The 24603-nt window shown below is 42.2% G+C and overlaps 1 pseudogene; it reads left to right on the forward strand.

Annotated features, from left to right (window-relative positions):
• The first annotated feature begins 19854 nt into the window (after positions 1-19854).
• LOC145355614 (ferritin heavy chain, oocyte isoform pseudogene) lies at positions 19855-20373 on the forward strand (annotated as a pseudogene).
• Positions 20374-24603: the final 4230 nt, after the last annotated feature.

Consider the following 24603-nt stretch of genomic DNA (forward strand, 5'->3'; position numbering starts at 1 on the left):
AAGTTCCAGAGATCTCTGCAGAGCCATTGGTTTGTCACTAAACCTAGCTGTATTAAAAACATTTGACAATTGTAAGTCATTGGCAAGGAACAGCAGCATAGCTAATGAACTCACACTCTCTGACAGTTACCCCAAAAAGACAAGAAGAATCAGAAAAAAACCCAATGCAACACATAACTCAGCTTAACTGTTTTCATTCAATGGCGCAGAAGAATGTCCCAAACAATAGTAGAATGATGGAAAAACCTCGGATAATTCAGATGCTATTTAACTGCACCAAGAAGACAGGATGATGCCGAGTGTCTCTGATTTAGTTATTATTTGTGTACACCATAGAACATAGTAGAACATTCAGAAACACATGGGCACAGGTTATTTAAGAAGCTATTTATCAGTATTGTGAATTTCCAGTTTTCAGAATAAAATACATTTTTAGGCATCATTTCCCCATTTTTAGCTTCTTATTTTAATGTTTCATGTGGATTTTCTATGAGCATATGCATTACTTCATTGGTCTGGAGCAACATAACACATCACCTCTGTTTACTCATCTGTGCTTTCTCCTTCCAGCATTTTTGCAGTGCAGTGCAAGGTCCTCTGGAATGCCAAACAGGGCAGCCCAACTGGCACTTACCTCACGCAAAAGCATGCCAACCCTTCTGCAGCCATCGAAGTGAGGGTTGGTTGGAGTAGCACCAACTTACAGAGGCTGCATTCCTCTAAATATAAATTCTATTTTATAAGCTGCATGCCAGTTACATTCAATGCTGTTGTGAGGGCCTAAGATCTCACCCTGTATAATCCTGTTCAGAGCTGGGGCATGAGAATGCCGCACTTACGGAATGCCAATTTCTCCTCACCCCCATGGCAATATCCTTGTCAGAATGTGCAGAGGCTCTACTCTCACTAAGCTATGTTGGAAACTGATACTCAAGGCAATTTAGCATATCTAAAGTGTACAGACAATATCTGAGCCTGTGTTTACAACATTTTAATATGAAAGATTGGACAAACATATGTATGCATACGGAATTGGTTTGTAAGAAGTTAAGTGTGGCCATGTATTCCGATGACACGTCATCAAACTAGAATGAAATTAGATCATTTGTTGAACTAATATACATTGTGAATATATAGCAAAGATTCTTGAAGCTTATTATCCAATCACACATCTTCATGTTTGTCATTCATTGAGATTGCTAAACTAATTCACCGGAATTTTATCACACTGCCCACCACAGAATCAGGGCGGGCAAGGGATGGACAACAGGAATGTCCTTCTTTGAGTGAGGCCGTAAAATCCCATCTGAATCAGATTTATTGATTGTTTTATGTTGTAAGCGTACATAATGAGGCTTCCTGAGTACAGACTCTGATTTGCTCTCTGACCTTTCATGCATAATCAAGTAAAAGCTAACAAAATTATCCTCAAAACATCTATTGATGACATTTCTGACTTTTCTACATGCCTGAGATTACAGGATTTGATTATTAGTGCACAAAATGGATGTTTAATGTTGAAGGATAAGGTGGATTTCTATGATAATTTTTTATTAAAAAAATCATTTACATGATTTGGGCATGACAATTATTCCTCATGTCAAAAACTGTGATAAAATGAAATCAAAGAATCTACTAAATGATTAAAGTGCATAGTCAGAATTACCCACATCACTGGGACAAAGGAATTCTATTTTTACTATTTGTCATTAGAATGCATCAAATTATTCTACAAATGTAGTCCCTTTGAATTGGTGTATGGACATGAGGCAGGAGGACCACTCAAATTAATGCAGGCAAAATTGTTGAGTAAGAAGTCCAAAACCACCTCTGACAATGTGTTAATCTTTAGATAGATACTAAATGGGGCTTATGAATTGATGAGGGAGCATTTAAAAATATCGCAACAAGCGATGAAAAGGATTATACTGAAAGGCTGGGACAGTCAAAACTCATTACAAAAATAGGTTTACTAAAGAGACATTGGCAAGTACTTCTATCAGAAAGCATGAAAGAAATTTTAGCAAAACTTCATCAGTTTAAAGTTATGGGCCAGAATTCTCCGGATGTTGATGCCGGTTAGATTCTCTGGTCCTGCCACAGGGTTTCCCGTCGGTGTGGGGCAATATCAATGGGAATTTCCATTGATAGCAGTGGTACCTGAGAATTCCACTGCTAGCAAAAAGCACACCACCTCCCACCGGTGGGAAACATGCAGTTGGAAGGCTTGAGAATCTCACCCATGTTGTTTGGAATAAGAAATATACCTGCAATATTCCAGAGACCAATTAATAAGATTATTCATGAACTGAGTCATTGTGCTATATATATTGAAGATCTGATGGTGTTTAGTTAGAGTTGGGAGAAGCAACTATTTGATCACTTAAGGAAAGCTAACTTGGTCATGAACTTAGCAAAAAGTGAGTTTGCTAAAGCACAAATCTCATATTTAGATCATATTGTGAGATATGATGAAATGGCTTCATAAGATGCAAACATAAAGACCATTTGGGAATTTCCAGAATCTACTATGAAGGAAAGAAGTTCTAAGATTTCTGGGAATGAGCGGATGTTACCCTAAGTTTGTGCCAAATTTTAGCAGTGTGGTGGCAGTATTAAGGAAACGCTTAAATAAGAAGAATAAGAAATAAAAAGAATAAGAAATTTAAATGGGCAGTGGAATGCCAAACTACATTCAAAAATCTAAAATCTGTATTAAGAACAGCGTCAGTTCTGGCCATATCCTATTGCAACAAAAAATTTAAACAGGCGGTGGATACAATTGATTTTGGCTTTGGTACCTTTTTGGTGCAGGAGGATGACACAGGTATCAAAAGCCAACGTCAAGGAAATTAAATCATCATCAACAGAAATACTCTCCTATCAAAAAGGAAACATTGACTTTGATTTTGGCATTGCTGCACTTTGAAATTTATGTTAATAATAATACATCGGAGACAATCGTGTATACAAACGATAACTCTCTGAAATTTGTGGAAAGATTTCAAGTTTTGAACACCAGATTGTTTTGATGGAGTCTATTACTTCATCCTTTTAACTTAAAATTGATCCCTGTACCTGGAAGAGAAAACATAATTGCTGATGCATTATCAAGGCTGTAAAGTGTAAGGAAATTGGATATTTACAGTGGATGTTTACAAGGACGGACCTGGAACTTATTTGTAAAGAAACTTTGAGGTATGCTTTATGTTAATGCACACTGATTTTTGTAATTTTAGATAAGGTGGAAATAGTAAAAAATAGTTGAGAAATGAAATTGTCCTTTTAATTACAATGCTTCATTTCTAAAAATGGGGAAGGTGTCAAGGAATTAAGATAAAATGAAAATCAGGAAATCTAATAAATGGGAATTGGTTAGGGAGACAGAGCAACTAAGATTTTTGGTACATGGATTGGCCCAGCAACACTGTAAACAGATGGTTACCTAAGCGAGGGGGATAACAATAGGGCATAGAAAATCAGATCGTAAAGCTCAGATGGTTAAGGCCAGTGGAGAAGATGAGGTTGAACTTATATTCTTAAAGAGTGATCTCCTGTGAGAAATGTCATTAAGAGGGATCTCTAAGGCAAGTATTCAGATGAAGAAAGATCAAAATATCACTGGCAGGGTACATTCTGTAAGCTGAGGTGAGGTGAGGTGAGATGAGCACAGCTGGCCCAAGCTCACAGTCACACACTCACACACACGTAAGCTGTGTTAACTCCAAACAAGCCAATGCCTGGGGAATTCTGTTTGTACTACCAGTTGTTGCTATTCTAAACCAGAAGAAATTCCAAAGGTGATATATATGTAGGTAAATATATTGGCCTTGTGTGGTAATTATTGCTGGATTTTGCTGAGTGTTAAATCCTATCGGATGGTGTGTGGGATGAGTTTGCTCTGAGTTTAGAAAAGTAGAAGGATTGGAACTGAGTCAATTTAATAATATTGTGTGTTGCCATTATTGTAGTTTAATGTATATTTTTAGTTATCTTTCTCATTGTGTACTTTACTGTTAAATAAACATTTATTTAGGTTAATTATTACAAAACTGGAACCTCACTCACTGGTCCTCATATCTTTTCATACATTTTACCGAATTGTTAAAAATACAATTAGCAATCAGCATTCCGAGTTTCCATTCAGGGATTTGGAATACCTCAGCATTCAGCATCAGCCACGTTCTTAACACCCATGACTAGTTGCCCTTGAGAAGATTGCTGTGAGCTGCCACTTTAGTTACTGAAGTCCCTTGTGTAGGTACACCCACAATACTACTAGGGAGAATGTTCCAGGAATTTGACCCAACAACAGTGATGCAAAGGTGACATATTTCTAAGTCAGAATAGTGTGATGAGAATGTGTGTGAGAGAGAGAGATGAATGTGTGTGTGAGACAGTGTTGTGTCCATTCATCCATTTGAATAGATGAGGGGACAGTACTTGATATGAGTTTTAACACGGTTCTCTTTTATTGAGTAGAATTTTTAAATATTACCATGACAAAAACGAAAGAAAAAAGCGAACTTGCAGGGGATTGACTTCTCAGCCAGGCTCTGTACTGAACTGAACTGAGATTGCAACTAACATGCTGAAATCCAAACTATATTTCAACCATTATCTCATTACTGGGAATGTCCTTCACAGACTGTCTCCATCTTATAAAAACAATTCTTGCAGCTGCTGTTGTTTGCCCGCACTGTGTACCTTTCAGGAATGCAGTCAATTTCTAGCTCACATTTAGCCTTCTGGTTCTATGTGTAGTCAAGTCAGTTTAGCAGAGTTAGTTGCATAGACAGAAATATCTTAAAAGGAGGTCTTTGCATAGACTGAAGAAATCCGGGCTAAGCATAGATAGGATCTCTCAGAGAGAAATATGTGTGTGCGTGTGTGTGTGTATATGTGTGTGTGTGTGTGTGTGTGCGCAAGAGGGATGAGTGTGTGAAAGTGAGATGTATGTGTGAGAGACAGAGATGAGTGTGTGTGTGAGGGAGAAATGCATATGGAGCGAATTTTCCCATTACACCTGCCACAGGAATTGTAGTGGGTGAGAGACGGATCACGGAAAAAGTCCATTGAACGCAGGTGGGATTTTCCGGTTTTGGAAACAGCACAGCTGGAAAATCCCACCCATATGTGTTCATTTTTAGTAGGGAATGTATTTATCTGCTTAAGCACAGCTGTCATTCAGGTATAGACTTGCCTTTAGAGCTAACCATTTTGCATTCATTAAGTTGAAAGAGCCTTTGACTGTCAACATGTGATATCTAACAATAGCCACTCTATAGGATACCGGAAGCCATTGAAGATTACACCCTACCATAGCTATCCACATGACTTAACAGCTTACAAAGTTAGATTGTCTGTAGCTCAGTAGGAAGGGGCAAACAGAGGTCCAGATAAGTTTCATGGACAAGATAAATTCAGAAAGGCTGTGAGGAACAATGGGTGAGAAATTGATAAACTTCACAGATTCAGAGCTAGAGCAGTAGAGCGACTTGCAAAAGGTTTTTATTGGTAGGAAAGTGGGAGGGTGTAAATAGCAGTGATCCCAATTAATGATCTCAATTTAAATGACAAGTCCGTGAACTCTGATATGCTGAGAAGAGTGAGAGTTGGTAGTGTTAATGTGTTCAGCCAAGTCCAGGCAATAAATGGCTAAACCAAGTGCGCAGCCTTCAGCAATCAAAGACAGAGGGAGAGACTGTGATGACAGAGAATAAAGGTATGTTAGGGACGAGGGATTATAATCATAGAATCATAAAATCCCAACAGTGCAGAAGGAGGCCGTTTGGCCCATCGAGCCTGCACTGTCAACAACCACAGCCAGGCCCTATCCTCGTAACCCCATGTATTTATCTTTCAAATCCCCCTGACACTAAGGGGCAATTTAACATGGCCAGTCCACCTAACCAGCACACATTTGGACTGTGGCAAGAAACTGGAGCACCCGCAGGAAGCTCATGCAGGCACAGGGAGAATGTGCAAACTCCACACAGACAGTAACCCGAGGCCGGAATTGAACCCGGGTCCCTGGTGCTGTGAGGTAGCAGTGTTCACCACTGTGACACTATGTGGCCCCTAAAGGTAAAGTTTTTTTCCCCCCAGGAATGGACACAGAAGGAATTAGGATTGGAAAGTGATGGGAGATTTGGATGATTTGGAACATAGGGAAGGCAATCAGAGATTATCCTGTCTGGGAAAGGAGGGCCATGGCAAGGTAAGTGGCTGAAAATATTAGTGGGAGAGTTTATATGGAGAAAGGAATTATGGGAGGACAGGAGAGCAGTGAAAATCAGAGGGGAGAGGATAAGGAGACCATGATTTCAAAGGTGAAGGGGGCAAAACATGGTGATGTGCTTGAATTAAGTGAATTTGTAAGAAGATGAAGTGGAAATATCAAGGTGTGATTTTCGGTTGAAGACAGCAGAAAATCCAGTCATGAGGAAAGACTTCAGCAAGGGAAATGGTGGTTCCCTCAGCACAAACCAATTTGAGATGGGGATGTCAAGTAGTCATGATGTGGGTATGCCGGCGTTGGACTGGCGTAAACACAGTAAAAAGTCTGACAACACCAGGTTTTAGTCCAACCTATTTATTTGATAATAGACTCACAAGCTTTCGAGGGACACCCTTTTCGTCAGGTGAATCTCCATTCACCTGACGAAAATGGAGATTCACCTGACGAAAAGGCTGTCCCTCGAAAGCTTGTGAGTCTATTATCAAATAAATAGGTTGGACTAAAACCTGGTGTTGTCAGACTTTTTACGATGTCAAGTAGGCCATTTATTTACAAATGTTGAGACCCTGAAAAATTCCTCACTCATTGGCAATTAAAATAAAACACCTCTTATTTGTCCTTATTCACAGCAGCAAGAGGCACACTTTGGCTGCCAACATGAGCACTCCTTTTGTTCACAATTTTGAAGGCCTAGTTGGCTGTATAGCCTCGTAAACAAAAGAACACTGCATGTCTCGATGTTTAGGCTCACTGGCCAGAATATTCCGGTCTTACACACTCCACCACCCCTGCCAGTGAGAACAGAGGATTTGATTCTCCACCAAATCTCCATTCACAGCAGCGGGATTGGAGAATCCCAGCTGCGGGCGAGGCCGGAGAATTCTGGCCATTATTTTGATTGACGGATAAGTTAGGGTCTGACTCTGGGTTGAATCCAATGTTCTGTGAAGCTGTGTATGCGCAGCAGCCTGGAATTTTACTGTGTGGCCTTCTTTTAAGTTAAATGTCACACATGCGGATATGCTAAAAAAAAATTTAATGGTACCACACATTGAAAAAACTGACTTCATGCATTTTACAAGGAGAATTGGTTGTATTGAAGCTTTCCTCATTGCTGTTTCTAATGAATGTTAATTTTCTCTTTCCATTCCTGTCACAAGATAGACCGATCAAGATTAAATTCCCCCTGCAAAATGAATAATCTCGTTGTAAAGTTGTACACTGAGTGGTACTAAAATTTGATCCCTCTGTAGTTAAATCTAGTTCTCACCAGTCTTCCATTTACTTAATCATATCTGACAGGAAAGCTGCTGAACTTCTTGGCTGTTCTGCTTAAGGTGATCTGCAGCATTTTTCATACAGTCCACATCTACATCAATCAGACTTTAGTTTCCAAACTTTGTTTTTTTTTTGAAACTGAACTCATTTGTCACCAACACAATAACTCACAATAAACAAAGAATATTTACTGAATCCGTCAAGGACATAGCTGGGGGTTTTTCTTTCTATTATTTTACCGGGTAGGTTTTGTCCTTGTGATCAAATTGTTACGATATTGGAGGCAGGTTTTATATAAACAATGGCCTCTAATCCAGCATGAACAAGTGAGGCAACAAGATGGAAGGTCAAAAAGTATCCCAGCCCTAAGGTCTGGAAGTCAGTGTAATTTTGGAGTAGGCCTCAACTTAAATATCTCATCGTGTTCAAAACAGTTAGCAACCTCAATAATTTACTTAAATCAAGGTGTGAAGGTGCAGTTAGGCCCTGGCCAATTTTAATCTTGCAGTTGGCTCACCATTTGCTGCCTGCACTCGGTGACCACTAGATATGAATGTAGAGTATTCAAATACGTTAATCTTTCCCTATAAGTTCACAACTTTCCCATTGGCAAGCCTTCATACTTGCCTCCTCATGGCTTCACAGGGAAATTGGCCCTTTAAAGGGACAGTTGTAGTTCTCAGTACACCTGGATTAAGGTTGAGGGGAATCTGGCAACGTTGCTGCATTTGACTGTTGTCTATTGGTGCAATGATTGTGCCTTTAAGGGCAACGCAGCAGAGCAAGGGTCACATGACCTGTGTGACCAGTCAGGACTCAGTGTGGAATCGCCCAGGGTCAGAGAAGCTCCTTGGCAAAGAGACATTTTGGGAGCTAGCTTCAGCCATGAGGTTGTTGTGCCATTCTTATTAATAAATACCATTTGTGTTCATTAGTAAAATGTGTGAAAGTGCATGTTTATAACTGGGCAGTGCCTTCTGAGAGGTTGGCACTGTGCTAAGCTCTATTGTCCCAGAAATCAAACAGGCAAATAGTCTGTGCTTTGGAGTCGTAGGGTGGGGGATGATTTTGACTTTGCATGTAGTATAAAATGGGCAATATCAACTGTCCATTTTACATCTTCCCCAGTTTTTATTTATCCCCAGTGCTTGATTATATGCCATGCCACTCTCACTCCCCCAATTACCCCACAATCACCCCCAGTCCCCCTTCACTCAAACTCCTGATATGGGCTGTTATTGTGCAAAGCATGTACGACTATAATATGTAGGAACAGAAGAAGGCAATTCGGCCCATCGAGTTTACTCTGCCATTCAATGAGATCGTGCATAACTTTCATACAACAAATCAACAACAAAAGCAAAGTGCTGTGGCTTTTGTTCTTTCTCCTTCTCTGTCTGACTCTACACCAGTCGAAAACCTGTTATATCTCTAATTTTTCCAGTTCTGATGAAAGGTCACAGAACTGAAACATTAACTCTGTTTTTCTCTCTCCGTGTTGCCTGACCTGCTGAATATACTTTCAGCGTTTTCCATTTTTTAACTCTGTTAACTGTATTTCCGTAAGATCATAAAACAGGAGGAGAATTCGGCCACTCAGCCCACCGAGTCTGCTCCGCCATTCATGGCTGATATTGTTCTCATCCCTGTTCTCCTGCCTTTTCCCCATAACTCCACATCCCTTTATTCATCAAGAACCTATCTATCTCTGTCTTAAAGACACAAAATAACCTGGCCTCCACAGCCTTCTGCGGCAAAGAGTTCCACAGATTCACCACCCTCTGGCTGAAGAAATTCCTCCTCATCTCTGTTTTAAAGGATTGTCCCTTTAGTCTGAGGCTGTGCCCTCTGGTTCCTCCCCATATCCACTCTACCCAGGTCTTGCAGTATTCTATAAGTTTCAATAAGATCTCCCCTCATCCTTCTAAACTCCAATGAGTCCTCTCTCGTTCCTCAAATGACAGACTTTTCATTCCAGGGATCATTCTTGTGAACCTCCTATGGACCCTATCCAAGGTCAGCACATCCTTCCTTAGGTACAGAGCCCACAACTGCTCACAATACTCCAAATGGATCTGACTAGATCCTATACAGCCTCAGAAGTACACCCCTGCTCTTGTATTCTAACCCCTTAGTATTTCAGATTTCATGTCACCAGCTTGCAAAAAAGAATGCAAAATATATTAGGAAAGAATTTAGAATTATTGGACTTCCTAACACTCTTGTGTTAAGAGTACTTTCTCCACCCCCTCCCCCTCCCCCTCCCCCTTCCCCTTCCCAAATAGATGTTGAATCCAGGAATTCTGAGATCAAAACAGAAAATGATAAACAAAAGAAAAGAATAACTGGTTTTCCAGCAACAAGATGGAAAATAATAATTGTAATTTCAATTGTAAGTTCCGGTCAGAATTTTTTTCAGCCATTATTTAATAATTCTTTATCACCATGGCATTTTACATAAGATTGAATCTTCAGTACTGCCTACATTTGGTTGCCGGTTAAGGTTTGTTTCTATCACCAGCTCTTTCCATTAAACCTTGTTGCCTGAGCAATTTTTATTGTCTGAACATATGATAAGTGGGAGGAAACAGTTTCCACTCCTTATTCCAAATATCTTTTTTAGAGTCAAAGCATCTGTTTTTTGATGACTCCATGTAATGACACAGAGAGACAACTGTCACCATATTTAATCTTGAATCTGAAGAAAGACAGTTTTACTATAAGAGAGTATTTTTCGATCTCTTTTCTCCCAGTGGGGAGCCTTATTTGACAGGAGTGCAGATTGGAGATTCATGCTGCACATGATTTGCCGACCAAATGTTCGACAAGCCGTTGTACCGTGCCTAAATTTCTGATATGCCTTCTGCTGGTGATGGAGCTCCACCAGGCATGTGCAGTCAGAAAGCTTCCCTTTATTACTCAACTACTTCACCTGCAAGTTTTGTAGTTCAAAGAGGAAGCGCACTGCAGAATAAGCAATTTTGCCCATGCTAGTGCCCCGTAGAGGACACTGTAATGTTCTGGCAGAGCATTAACATGGGAGATTGCAGTTACAAATGAAAAGCCCAACTCAACAGGTCCAGAGAATGCATGTTATGGGCTATCTCCAATGGTGGGAGGGACCATCATATCCCAACAGTCAGCCAGCACCCACCTCAAGTTGGGGTAACCCTTGGCTAGACCACCACGGTTCATCTGCTTTGATGGGCTAGGAGCTTAGAATCTCTGATCAATAAATTAATGAGATCCATCACACTGGGTAAACAAACAAATCAAAAAGAAAGAAGATGCCAAATCTTTGACTGGCAAACAGAAACATCAGGACAATGTGCACAGAACTCTCAGATGACTTGTGGCTGGTTAATAATGTACATAAGACAGCTGTGGTTGACATGGAACTTGATAGGCTGTACATTGGCACAGCTTTTCTACAAGAGACCAGGTTCGCCAAGAATGGATCACTGGAAGAGAAAACATTACTACTGGAATTCCACTGTCCTGCCCATCAGGGAATTGGAATGGGCAAGGGGTGGACAATGGAAATGCTCATTGACCTCAGGCGGAATTTCTACTCTCGCTCAAGAGAGGCCATAAAATATTGCCCTACATGTTCATGGTGGAGGGAGTGAATGTTTGGGGAAGAGGAAATGCACGGGTTGGACGTAAGCAACTCATTACTTCTAATGATCGAACCCTTTACAAATGGTTCGGAATGTGTTCCATCCTGTCATCTCAGGCAGGCAACACCAGGTTTTAGTCCAACCTATTTATTTGATAATATTCTCACAAGCTTTCGAGGGGTTACCCTCTTCGTCAGGTGAATGGAGAGTTCTGGCCTCAGACAGAGCATATAAAGCACAGACAGTTTAGAGATTACTGATTAAAATGCGAATCCTTACACCTAACCTGCTGTTCAAGACCTGAAGTGGCTGACAATGTGAGTGGTAGGAGCACTGATCACAGTTTAAAGAGATGTGTATTGTCTCCAGACAGTACAGTAAGTGAGGTTTTGCAAACCCAGGCAAGTCACGGGGGTTACAGATAGTGCGACATGAACCCAAGATCCCTGTTGAGACCGTCCTCATGTGTGCGGAACTTGGCTATCAGTCTCTGCTCAGCGACTCTGCGCTGTCGTGTGTTGTGAAGGCCGCCTTGGAGAATGCTTACCCGAAGGTCAGAGGCTGAATGCCCGTGACCACTGAAGTGTTCGCCAACAGGAAGGGAACAGTCTTGCCTGGTGACTGTCGAGCGATGTTCATTCATCCGTTGTCGTAGCGTCTGCATGGTCTCCCCAATGTACCATGCTTCGGGACATCCTTTCTTGCAACGTATCAGGTAGACAATGTTGGCCGAGTTGCAAGACATGGATACCATCATCACACGTGAGAATACCATCCACCAGGTACATGGTAAATACTCTTGCAACTCGGCCAACATTGTCTACCTGATACGTTGCAAGAAAGGATGTCCCGAAGCATGGTACATTGGGGAGACCATGCAGACGCTACGACAACGGATGAATGAACATCGCTCGACAGTCACCAGGCAAGACTGTTCCCTTCCTGTTGGCGAACACTTCAGTGGTCACGGGCATTCAGCCTCTGACCTTCGGGTAAGCATTCTCCAAGGCGGCCTTCACAACACACGACAGCGCAGAGTCGCTGAGCAGAGACTGATAGCCAAGTTCCGCACACATGAGGACGGTCTCAACAGGGATCTTGGGTTCATGTCGCACTATCTGTAACCCCCGTGACTTGCCTGGGTTTGCAAAACCTCACTTACTGTACTGTCTGGAGACAATACACATCTCTTTAAACTGTGATCAGTGCTCCTACCACTCACATTGTCAGCCACTTCAGGTCTTGAACAGCAGGTTAGGTGTAAGGATTCGCATTTTAATCAGTAATCTCTAAACTGTCTGTGCTTTATATGCTCTGTCTGAGGCCAGAACTCTCCATTCACCTGACGAAGAGGGTAACCCCTCGAAAGCTTGTGAGAATATTATCAAATAAATAGGTTGGACTAAAACCTGGTGTTGTCAGACTTTTAACTGTGTTTACGCCAGTCCAACGCCGGCATTCCCACATCATCTCAGGCAGGGCCAGTTAACCTCATGGTTGCAGTGAAAGGTAAATGACTGCTCCTTCTTTGCTTCTAAAATGTGATTGGAATGTATTTGACTTTAAGCTTTCAAGCTGCTACTGACATTAATTGCTCCTTTCCCAGGTCCACCAATTACTTGTGCGAGCACGGGATTTAGAGTGGCATAGCAGTTGATTGTGTCATTGCAAATAACCTAACAATCTCTTCTCTTTCCAACTGCAAGGTTTGAGGAGTTTGGAACTGTAATTTTAGTTACCTTCTTTTGTCAAGGGGGCAGCTTCTATCTGCTTGGGCAAGACGATGGCATCACCTTGAAGATGACCACTAGATTGGAGCAGCTCAGCCTTTCTAGGCTACGAGTGATTGTGTCAAAGTGCTCAATCTCATAAATGAGATTGCTGGCCATAAAGCTCAGGATGAGGCCTGCTTGCCAAGAAGTTGGATTTAATGGGAGATGATGCACATTTCTCCTCTTTGCAACTAAAGCCATAAATAAATAAAAATCAGAGCCTGCCAGCTGCTCATCTGCTAAACAAGATCCTTTTAAGGAAAGGAGAGCTGTTCGGCCAAAGCATTGGTAGTGTTTGAAGCCACTTCAGGACAATCAAGACCCACTGTGAAATTAGATTATGATTCAGTGTGTTTATGAGGGTTTTAAAAATCATTAGAATATTGAAATGGGACTAGCAGGTTCATCTAAGCACAAAGAAGCATAGTTTCACAAAAAAACCAAAATAACTTGCTTGAGCAATAAAATCAATTGTCAATCATAGAATCCCTACAGTGCAGAAGGAGGCCATTGAATCTGCACCACCCACAATCCCACCCAGGGCCTATCCCCTTAACCCAATATATTTACCTTGCTCGTCCCCCGACACTAAGGGGCAATTTACTGTGCCCAATCAACCTAACCCGCACGTCTTTGGACTGTGGGAGGAAACCGGAACACCCACAGGAAAGCCACGCAGATACAGGGAGAACATACAAGTTCCACACAGACACCCACCCGGAATTGAAACCAGGTCCCTGGTGCTGTGAGGCAGTAGTGCTAACCACCGTGCCACCATCATCAAAAGGGTTTCCTGTGTGTGTCAATGACTCTTTCGACAAGCTTATTAAAGCGACCCCATGGCCTGCGTAGCATAGAATACTAATTGGGGTCTAAACAATTGATTGGAGTAAGACCCATTGTAAAGTGGGAGAAGCAAATTGAAGTTCCACCAATGGAAGGCTGCTAAGAAATGAATAGAAGTTTGGCTCGGTGGGCTAGTGGAAGGGAGAGGCCTAGTAGAGGCTGCTGATTGGCTTATATCCATCTTAGTAACAAAGAAACTCCACAAGCTCCTCACTTGTTGTTGGAGATGAAGTTGGCAGGATAGGGAACAGGGTTTAAAAAGATGATTTGCGGTTGAAAAAATAAGTGGGAAATATCTTTATATTCCAGGATGATCCTGGAACAATGGGTAGGTTTATCAGACAACAGCAGGATGCAATAGTCCAGCTCGCTCTGGCAATGGATGGTTATCCACCATATTCTTTTGGACTTAAAGGAACAGCGATGAAGTAGAACAGCTAGGATGAAGGCGAATAATGGCTTTTCAGAGGATAAATAAGAGATATTAAAGGTGGAAGTTGATTCAATGGTTAGAATGCTCTTGCAATTAGCAGTGACATGTAAGTATGCTGTTTAGGTTACATGTTACATGTCTGTAGAGCCAGATCTCCCATCCGTTTAATCAGGCACTGCTAGCTTGCAATGTTCTGGCCACTGATACTCCAGTAAGTATTGCTCCGAACTGGAAGCTTGCAACCACTGAATCAGAACTATTGCATTCTCTTTATGATCTTAAATTGGTTTGTTTGTTAATGATAAAGAGATTTTCACACTGAGCAACATGCAGAGACAGAATAAATTTTAAAAAAACTTCATCAGCAATTAAAACAAGATTTTGAAAGCTAACAGGTCCACGTCGATTCAGCATGCAGGAATTGCTGTAGATGATGTGCATATTTCACAATTTAACACAATATGTGGATTATTCAATGAATTGATTTTCACATCCAATGTATATGTCTATTTTATGATGTGATCTTTTCAATGTGAGGCATTGGAGATATGAAGAATTTGAATTATGAAAACTCCAATTGTCTCACGATGACTTTGTTTGTTACATTAATGAGCTATCATTGATGCCATTCCATGGAAGTTATAAAAAGGAATTGATATACAATAAGGCAACCAAAATTCACCTGTTTAACATTTACAAGCCGTTGGTGGAAGAACGACAGACACTGGAAGCTCATCCGAATAAATAAATGAGTTCTGAAAGGTCCGTTATTTGATTGGCCTTGGACCTCTTGCTCTAGGCACCTACTTGTTCTAGTGTCAACCTGGCAGTTCCAATCTGTGCTCGGGGGCAGTGTCAGGGTGGACCTTCTACAGAGCCCGTTAGGGGTGGTTTTCTTAGTTTGTGGGGTGGTGGGGGTGCGGGAGTGTGGGAGGGGGAAGCTGGTGTCTGTGACAGGGGAGAGTGCCCCTATGACTCCAGTGATGTTGAGGGTAGTAGTAGGTGGCTGAATGGGGTTGGGGAAGGATTGAGGTGAGAGACTTGATGCCTGCAAGGGGGCATGGGGGGGGTAAAGCCCCGTTGCTTGTGAGGAAGACTCTCCATTGGGGCTGGTTGAGGGATGTTTACCTTTTGTGCTGATAAGGGCGCCCTTTCTAATTGGCACCCCAGTCTCCATGGTGCCAACTTGCCGACTCTATTAAGCCAGCACCCTCAACCCCCCACCACCACCTTCCGTTCCCCCTCCTCCTGCCAGAGTGACAATGCAAACCACGCCCGTTCAGTTTATTTTTCAACAGTGCCAGAAAATCTGTTCTAAAATCTCAGTGGTGAGGCTGGGGAGCAATGCACTGGTTTTTCCATCAGAGCTTGACACTCTGAAACAATATGGGAAAATTCTGTCTCTTGCATTTGTTTCAGAAAAATCAGCGCATAGAATTCGTTAACAAAAGGCAGAAGCAGCTTTTTTGCCAATTGGCTAGGAATCTATTTACTACTACCTCAAAAGAATTTCCAGTGTTCCTGATTTGAAGATTAAAAATCTCTTCTCATTATTTTTGATTTTCTTTATTATGTTCTACTTCAAGCTCTCATACTGTGGGAGAATCTGAAGATACGTGTGTTGTGAAAGGAGCGGTATTTGGATTGGGTAACAGGATGTGAACTGTATGGATCCAGATGTGGTGGCACAACAGAGCACCGAGTCAAATCATCGTAATCACTTTTTACAGTTTACTTCCTTCAATTAAACATATTATTTTCACCTCCCGAACCCTCATTCACAAGTTCTTGTTTGTTTTTGTCAGGCACTTACCACATACAAGCATTAAGGATCGCTTCAAAGATGAACCCAGCTATTTGAAAACTACAGTTTCCGGCTTCTTACAAGTAAGAGTAAAATACTGCAGATGCTGGAACTCTAAAATGAAAATAAAATATTCTAGATAGACTCAATAGTTCTGGCAGCATCTGAGGAAAGAAACAGAGTTAACATTTCGAGTCTAAGTTACCCTTCTACAGAACTTACAAATGTTTGCGTAAAGTGTGTAAAGTGTATTGGAGCATAATTAGGCAATTCAGCCCATTGAGTCTGTTACTCTGTTCAATCATGGCTGATAAGTTTCTCAACTCCATTCTGCCACCTTTTTCCTATAACCTTTGATTCCCTTACCTATCAAGGATCTATCTCTGTCTTAAATACACTCAATGACCTGGTCTCCACAACCTTCCGTGACAATGAATTCCATACATTCACATCCTCTGGCTGAAGAAATTCCTCCTCATCTCAGTTCTAAAGGGTCCTCCCTTTACTCTAAGGCTGTGCCCCTCGGATCCTAGTCTCTCCTACTAACAGAAACATCTTCCCCATGCCCACTCTGCATAGGCCTTTCAGTATTTTGTAAGTTTCATTGAGATTCTGCATCCCCACCCCCACCACCACCACCCCCCCACCTCCCCCCACCCCACTACCACCACCCCCCCACCTCCCCCCACCCCACCTCCCTCCCCCCACCCCACCCCCACCTCGCCCCCCCCACCCCCTCCCCCCACCTCCCCATCCTTCTAGACTCCATTGAATACAGACACAGAGTCCTCATATGTCAAGCTTTTCATTCCCGGGATCATTCTTTTGAACCTCCTCTGGATGCTGTCCAAGGCCAGTGCATCCTTCCTTAGATGTGGGATCCAAAATTGCTCACAATATTCCAAATGTGGTCTGGCCAGAATCTTATAAAGTCTTAACGACGTTATGCTGTAAAAGGGAAAATGACAATAGAACAGACTGTGTATACATGTAATCAGCTTGAATTATGGGGAACCTGTGTGCATCACTAAGGTAAGTGCACTTTAATATATAATAAAAATGTTGTTAGCATATTTTCATCATCGTAGAGTTCCTACAGTACAGAAGGAGGCCATTCGGCCCATTGAGTCTGTACCGACCACAATCCCACCCAAGCCCTTTTCCTGTAACCCCCACATTATCCTACTGATTCCCCCGATGCTCGGGTTAATTTTGCGTGGCCAATCAACCTAACCTGCACATCTTTGGACTGTGGGAGGAAACCAAAGCACCCGGAGGAAACCCACGCAGACACAAGCAGAAGGTACAAACTTCACACAGACAGTGACCTGAAGCTGGATTTGAACCCAGGTCGCTGGTGCTGTGAAGCAGCAGTGCTAGCCACTATGCCACTGTGCCATCCATACTGTTTGTCCTTACCCTTTGGGGAATAGTGAGGAAGTGGTGGGAGGATTTCTGAGCTGATTATCAGCCCGTTGAACTCTACTGAATGCTCTTTCTGTGGTCAGCAAGTAGGACTCGAACCCAGAGTTTCTGGTCCAGCAGTTACCATTGTACTACAGAGCCTCCCTATATATAATAAAGTGAGCATGGGGCAGACAGTCTGAAGTCACTGAGTTCGCTACACAGAGCAGTGCAGGGCCATTAAAAACTGTCACTGGGGAGCTGAGCACCAGATTAGATAATGTTCACTGAAACAGGATAAGAATTCAGCTTTGCCATCCACAGTTTAAGTAACCTGCCTGTGACAACTCAATAAAACCACGGTCAATTAAATCCGCATTTTAACACAGGTCTGCATGTGAACAAATGGACTGTTACAAGCATTATTACTGGAAAAAAGGAACTGCACAGGAAAAGTTAGCTTATCAAATCCATAGCTTACTTGAAATTTGTATGTGGATTCATGGAATATTAAACACAAAACATAACAGAGGTTTCTGTGTAGAACTATGACTTGTTAGATTTGGATTTTATGCAGATCCTAGAAGTCTTATTTCACAACAGCAAGGTGCAATTTAGATGCAGTGGATTCCATTAGATATGTTTAAGTTGATAGAGGTTTGTAAGAAAATGAGAATGGGCCAGGATTTACTCAAGCTGCTGAATGATAAGACTTTCCTTTTCCAGTTTAATTTCCATATGATCCGTTGCATGGAAGATGTTGCTAGCACAAGATCAGAATCTTTGAGCAGCTGCCACAGGGTGTTATGAGTGCAAGGCCTTATAAGGCAGTTATGTTTTAAATTGTCTTTTTAAATTTAAGATAGAACAGAATGCCCCGGAGTGGGTAACGGTGTGAAATCAGACTAAAATCTGCCTGGAGACAGGCCTCTGTGATTTGTTTGCCATGGGGATGGACAGCCGCATGTTGCACCTCATAAAAACTCAAGTGTCAGGTCTCACACACTGATTCAAATGAAGGGCAGAAGATTTTATTCAACACAGACTTGCAGGGCAGAATTTAATGGAGCTATGGGAGCAGGAAACCTAATTGTGTAAAAAGGAAACTGTCAACTTCCCGATGGTGAGCTGAAAGTTGGGAAGTAATTTGGAAGCAGATTAATGGTGTATCGTGATTCCTAATGGCCAAAGGTAGAAATCAATTTTTTCAATGTCTTTGCTCATCGTAGAATTATAGAATCACTACAATGCAAAGGGAGGGTATTTGGCCCATCCAATTTGCACCAACCACAATCCCACCCGGGCTCTATCCCCATAACCCCATGCACTTCCCCTAGCTAGCCCCTTGACGCAAAGGATCAATTTAGCATGGCCAATCCATCTCACCCGCACACCTTTGGACTGCGGGAGGAAACCAGAGCACCTGGAGGAAACCCATGCAGGCATGGGGAGAATGTGCAAACTCCACACAGATAGTGACCCAAACCATGGTTCGCATCCAGGTCCCTGGGGCTGTATGTCAGCAATGTTATCCGATGTGTTACCATGCCGCCCAGGTACATTCATTGAAATACTTGGCTGTCAGATTAAATTGTACATTTGCAATTAAGTTGGCAGCAAATGAAAAACAAGAGTGGCACAGTGGTTAGCACTGCTGCCTCACACTGCCAGGGACCCAGGTTTGATTCCCAGCTTGGATAACTCTGTGTGGAGCCTGTACATTCTCCTTGTGTCTACATGGGTTTCCTCCAAGTGTTCCAGCTTTCCCCCACAGTCTGAAAGACATGCTCGTTAGGTGCATTGGCCATGCTAAATTCAAACTCAGTGTACCCAAACAATGGTTAGCACTGCTGCCTCACAGCGCCAGGGATCTGGGCTCGATTCCTGGCTTGGGTCACTGTCTATGCGGAGTTTGCACATTCTCCCCGTGTCTGGGTGGGTTTCCTTTGAGTTCTCCGGTTTCCTCCCAGTCCAAAGATGTGCAAGTTGGGTTAATTGGCCATGCTAAGTTAACCCTAGTGTCAGGGGGATTAGCAGGTAAATATGAGGGTTTTCAGGAATAGGGTCTGACATGGGATTGTGGCCAGTGCAGACTCAATGGGCCAAATGGCCTCCTACTGCACTGTAGGGATTCTATGATTCACCATTTGCAGTGGTGAGATTTGGACCCGTGTACCCAAAGTGTTACACCTTGTCTCTGGATTATTACTACTTCAATAACATGACCAGTACGCCATCATCTCCCTCACATCCAGTTAACTAATTAATTGTTTTGTATCTACCATGCAAATTGAGGAATTTCCCGTCATTCAATGCAATTGAATGATGAGGCAGGAAGCATGATATCATTTTTGCAAAGCTAATGGCAGAGTCAGTCACCTTGTACAGCAACTTTGGGATTTTCATGTTTACTCTGCATTTGTTCTAGAACTTTCTAGGTGTCAGTAACAGTGAAGATGGCTTCCCAAGTGCATCAGAACTACCACAAGGACTGTGAGGATGCCGTTAACAAGCAGATCAACCTGGAGCTCTATTCTTCCTATGTTCACCTCTCCATGTTCTGTTACTTTGACCGGGATGATGTTGCCCTGAGTCACTTTTCTGAGTTCTTCAAGGAGCAGTCACATGAGGAACGGGAACATGCTGAGAACTTGATGAAATTCCAGAATAAACCTGGAGGCAGTGTCATCTTGGAGGATGTCAAGAAGCCAGAGCAGGATGAGAGCAATGGTCTGGAGGCAATGCAGAGAGCTGTGCAGATGGAGAAGAATGTGAACCAGAGTCTGCTGGATCTGCACAAACTCTCCTCTGGGAACACTGACCCTCACCTGTGTGACTTCCTGGAGACTCACAACTTGGATGAACAAGTGAAGATGATCAAGAAGCTTGGAGATCACATCATCAACCTGAAAAGACCGGGATCCCCTGACAATGGCATGGGAGAATATCTGTTTGACAGGTTCACCCTCGACTGACTGGGATTCTGGAATCGTTGTTGCCATTCTGTATAGAAATGCAATCTTGTTCTGCTTCCTATGAAAACAAAATACAGTATTTATCATGGAAAAAAAACTCTGCATTTGTTCCTTGCCAGGCTTTGCAGTGCCTGCCACTTGCACATAAATAAAACTGAGCACCATGCATCCTAACATTATTGACAGTAAATTCTGGCCTATGATTTTATAGTCAGCATTGTCGTTTTGAAGCAAAATGGTAATTTTAGTGTGCAAACCTATCAAAGATTATTCATTTTAGCTTTATTTTGAACAGGGAAATATTTGAGTTATGACCCTTATAACTTCGGATTTACTCAAGAAAAGTCATTTCAGGTCAAACCCTGTCAGCAAAAAACAAGTTGACTGCAATAAAGCGAGTGTTATTTATATATGTATGTATTATATTCAACAATAAGACCAAAGGTAGGACCTTCGTAATTATTTGTAGGTCATTCCTTCAAATTACTTTGCAAACTAATATCATAATTGCATTACCAATAGGGAGGGTAACAAATATTTGCACAATAAAGTGACACAAATAGGCTTACATTAACACTGCAATGAAGTTACTATGAAAATCCCCTAGTCGCCACACTCTGGCCCCTGTTTGGGTGCACTGAGGGAGAATTTAGCATGGCCAATGCAACTAACCAGCAAGTCTAATGGACTGTGAGGGACACTAGAGCACTCGGAGGAAACCCGCATAGAGATGGGGAAATGTGCAGGCTCTGCGCAAACAGCGACCCCCAAGAAGGGAATCAAACCCAGGTCCCTGGTGCTGTGAGGAACCAGTGCTAAACACTGTGTCGCCGTGCTGCCTAAAATACCCTTATACAATGCATCATATTTTTAAAAAATGGTGACCTGCCTTTTACCTGCCAATATAATACACTAAAAACTTTTCAGTTAGCAAACCTACTGGCCGAAACGCTCTGCCCTTGTTTGTGGCTGGGATTTTCTGGTGCTGTTGGAAGTGAATAGAGCTTTGGCTGAAGTATCAAATTTTCTGCTCTCTCTTGCAATGGGTCCTGCCGTGGATGAGACTGGAGAATCTTGTCCATTGTCTCTGCCGTCTACCTACCATCTTTTATTCTGCTTGAATAGTATCTGGACAATGAATAAAGTTGTTTTTTTAAAATCAGAATTGTTTTTGACCCTTGCCATTACTCACATTGGTAATGATGGCTCAAAGGTTTTCTCCTGGGATATAAAATTCTGTGATTGATTATTAATAGCTGGTTCAACAAACATTGTTGTTTTATTAATTCAATTGGATGAATTTCATTCCAAGGACAAAATGCTGGTTTTTTTTCTCTATTCTTACCTCCATTGCTCCTTCAAACTGCTTCATCACTGCGCTATCTCCATTTCTGAGGAAAAGAATTTTCACACCTTGAGTAGTTAAGGCCTGGAGTGCACTACCTGAGAATGTGGTGGAAACAGCCTCAACTGAAGAGGGAATTAGACAGTTTTCCAAAAAGGGAGAAAGTGCAGGGTTTTGGGGAAAAGGCAGAAAAATGGCACTCTGTGAGTTGATCTTTTGGAGAGCTGATGTACGCATGACGGACCAAATGGCCTCTTTCTGCACCGTAACATTCCTAAGATCCGGCAAATACTTTTCTTCCTACTTCCTTTTACTTGTTTTATTGTAGTTTCCAAGCTCCTTTTTAAATGTATTTACATTCTAAGAAATTTCATTTGTTGTTGCGACTCCATCCCTGATCAGTGGCAGACACCTCTGCGCCCCAAATGTTCAGCAACTTGCTGACGATATTTAAGTCAGGCCCAACCATGAAAATGGTTGCGGCCTCTGCCGAAATTCATCAGGTAGGGTGTCTTTGTTCTGCCCACTGCATGTCCAATAACAGGCAATCAATCTTCCATGTGCTGTCACGGGAGAGCAACTAGCACATGAGAACATGCAATTCGACCTAATGTTGCACTGTAAATCAGTGACCACGACAGTTTGCCTCGCACTGTTCCTGTGCTACCAAATAGTATTTCCTCTGACTCCACATGAATGATGACACTGAACATCTGCCAGTGGCAAAAAAAAAGAGAAAGAAGATTCTGTTCATAGCTGCTGACAAACTAATCCACAATCAATGCTGTTGCATTAGATAGATTGTATTTCAGAGATGTTTCTGGGTCTTTGCTCTTGCTGATAAATTTAGTGAATGATCTCTTTGGCGAATTGGCTGAATGTTTTCATTTATTAAAGCAATGGATCAAAATGATGTAGCGTGCTTCTTTTATTTTCCTGACATACAAAGAATTGTTTGGTTTTTGAACATCACATTTTCTGCTGACAAGTGAAAGACACGGGCGATTTGCCAGGGGTGAAACAAGTGGGCAGCATTGACCTTGCAACTAGACAATAAGAAAGGAAAACAGAATTGTCCATGTTTGATGAACAATTGCACCCGCAATTATCACATCGTAGCTGATTTCAGCCGCAAGTTCATGGGTGCTTATGAATTTTCTGGCATAACAATGAAAATCCAGAGCCATTCATTATTTGGTGCAGGAGAAGAGCTACACAGAGATCAAAAATAAAAATATATGGTCTGCTGAGGCAGTGGATCTGGTCCATTTGTTTGCTTTGGGTTTGTGCAGTCAACTAATTGATACCCTAGGCTGTAACAATATTCTTCTGATTTGAACATCCCATACATTGCTATGGACTGTCAAGGCGACATTATTTTGTGAAATGTGTGCTCATCACAGATATATTAGCATCAATGACATAGTGGTTGAACAGTGTGAGATGGCGGATAAAAGAAAACCTTTGTCCACACCAATTTGAAAATAAGAACCTTGATCATAGTAAATAGCTTTTCAGTGGAGAGGTAAGTCTCCTGTGAGAGGCTTGTATAAAGGTGTGCAATTGATTATTTATATCAATCATAATGTCTAAAGCTGCTTTCAAAGGCGTTTCAAGCCGCAACACAGCGATGGAAGGCATGCGAGTGTTATCAACAGCCCGATTTGTTTGAACCACCAAGATGGACTGAACCTCTCCCTGCACGCTCAGCAGGGTCTAGCTGACACTGATGGTGATGGAGGTCTTCACAGGGTCCAGGTCCTTGGTAAATCAGATGCAGAGCTGTACTGTTGGGCGACACGGTAGCACAGATTTTAGCACTGTTGCTTCACAGCTCCAGGGACCTGGGTTCGAATCCCGGCTTGGGTCACTGCCTGTGTGGAGTTTGCACATTCTCCTCGTGACTGTGTGGGTTTCCTCTGGGTGCTCCGGTTTCCTCCCACAGTCCAAAGATGTGTGGGCTAGGTTGATTAGCCATTCTAAATTACACCTTAGTGTCCTAGGATGCATAGGTTAGAGGGATTAGTGGGTAAATATGTAGGGATGGGATAGGGTCTGGGTGGGATTGTGCTTGGTGCAGACTCAATGGGCTGAAAGACCTCTTTCTGCACTGTAGGATTCTACGATTCTACCTGCCACAGTAACACCTTGAGCTGCTGTGTCGCACAGGTAACCTGCATCCTGAGTACATGAACATATTTGTTTAGAAAACAATGAGGAACAAGAAAATCTTTCTTTCACCTGCTGACCACAACTGACACAGCTTAATGTTCTGTATTTGCTGTAAATTATATCTAGATGGTTCACTTCCGAGCAATGCACAGATTACAGAAATTCTTGATCTGCAATAGGCTTATTGATGCACTTTTAAAAATATCTTAGCATTGACAGGATTTCTACACACATGATCATTGCTTTGGCTTCTCAGGTCTTTGTAGAAACTTCTCTTTGCTTCACCTCTCAGAGGCTACTTAATCAATCAAGCACAGTGAACCTAGATCAGCCATCAGACTGACATAACCAAGCACAGATCAATCAAGACATTGAATACTACACCTAACACTCTCTTATTAATGTCCAGCAAATGGGACTGTGTGAGAGAAGGTGATGGAGGAAGCTGGATATCCAGTGTGCCAATATTGTTATGAAGGTTGGTGGGAAACCTGAAAGAATGTGAATACGTGGAGGCAAGAAAGAGCATGGAGCCAAAAATAGGGTCTAGCGTGATAATAGGCATGCTGCTCTCTGAGTGCTGTGCTTACCTGTAGCACACTTACAAATATAACAACACACAGATTATGCTCCTGGACTAGTAACCTAAAGGCCTAGTCAAATAATCTAGGTAATATAAGTTTAAACCCACCCCCCACTTGGCTTCTTAATAA

Source organism: Carcharhinus amblyrhynchos, chromosome 19, assembly GCF_965287045.1.
Source record: "Carcharhinus amblyrhynchos chromosome 19, sCarAmb.v2.hapA, whole genome shotgun sequence".
NCBI lineage: Eukaryota > Metazoa > Chordata > Chondrichthyes > Carcharhiniformes > Carcharhinidae > Carcharhinus > Carcharhinus amblyrhynchos.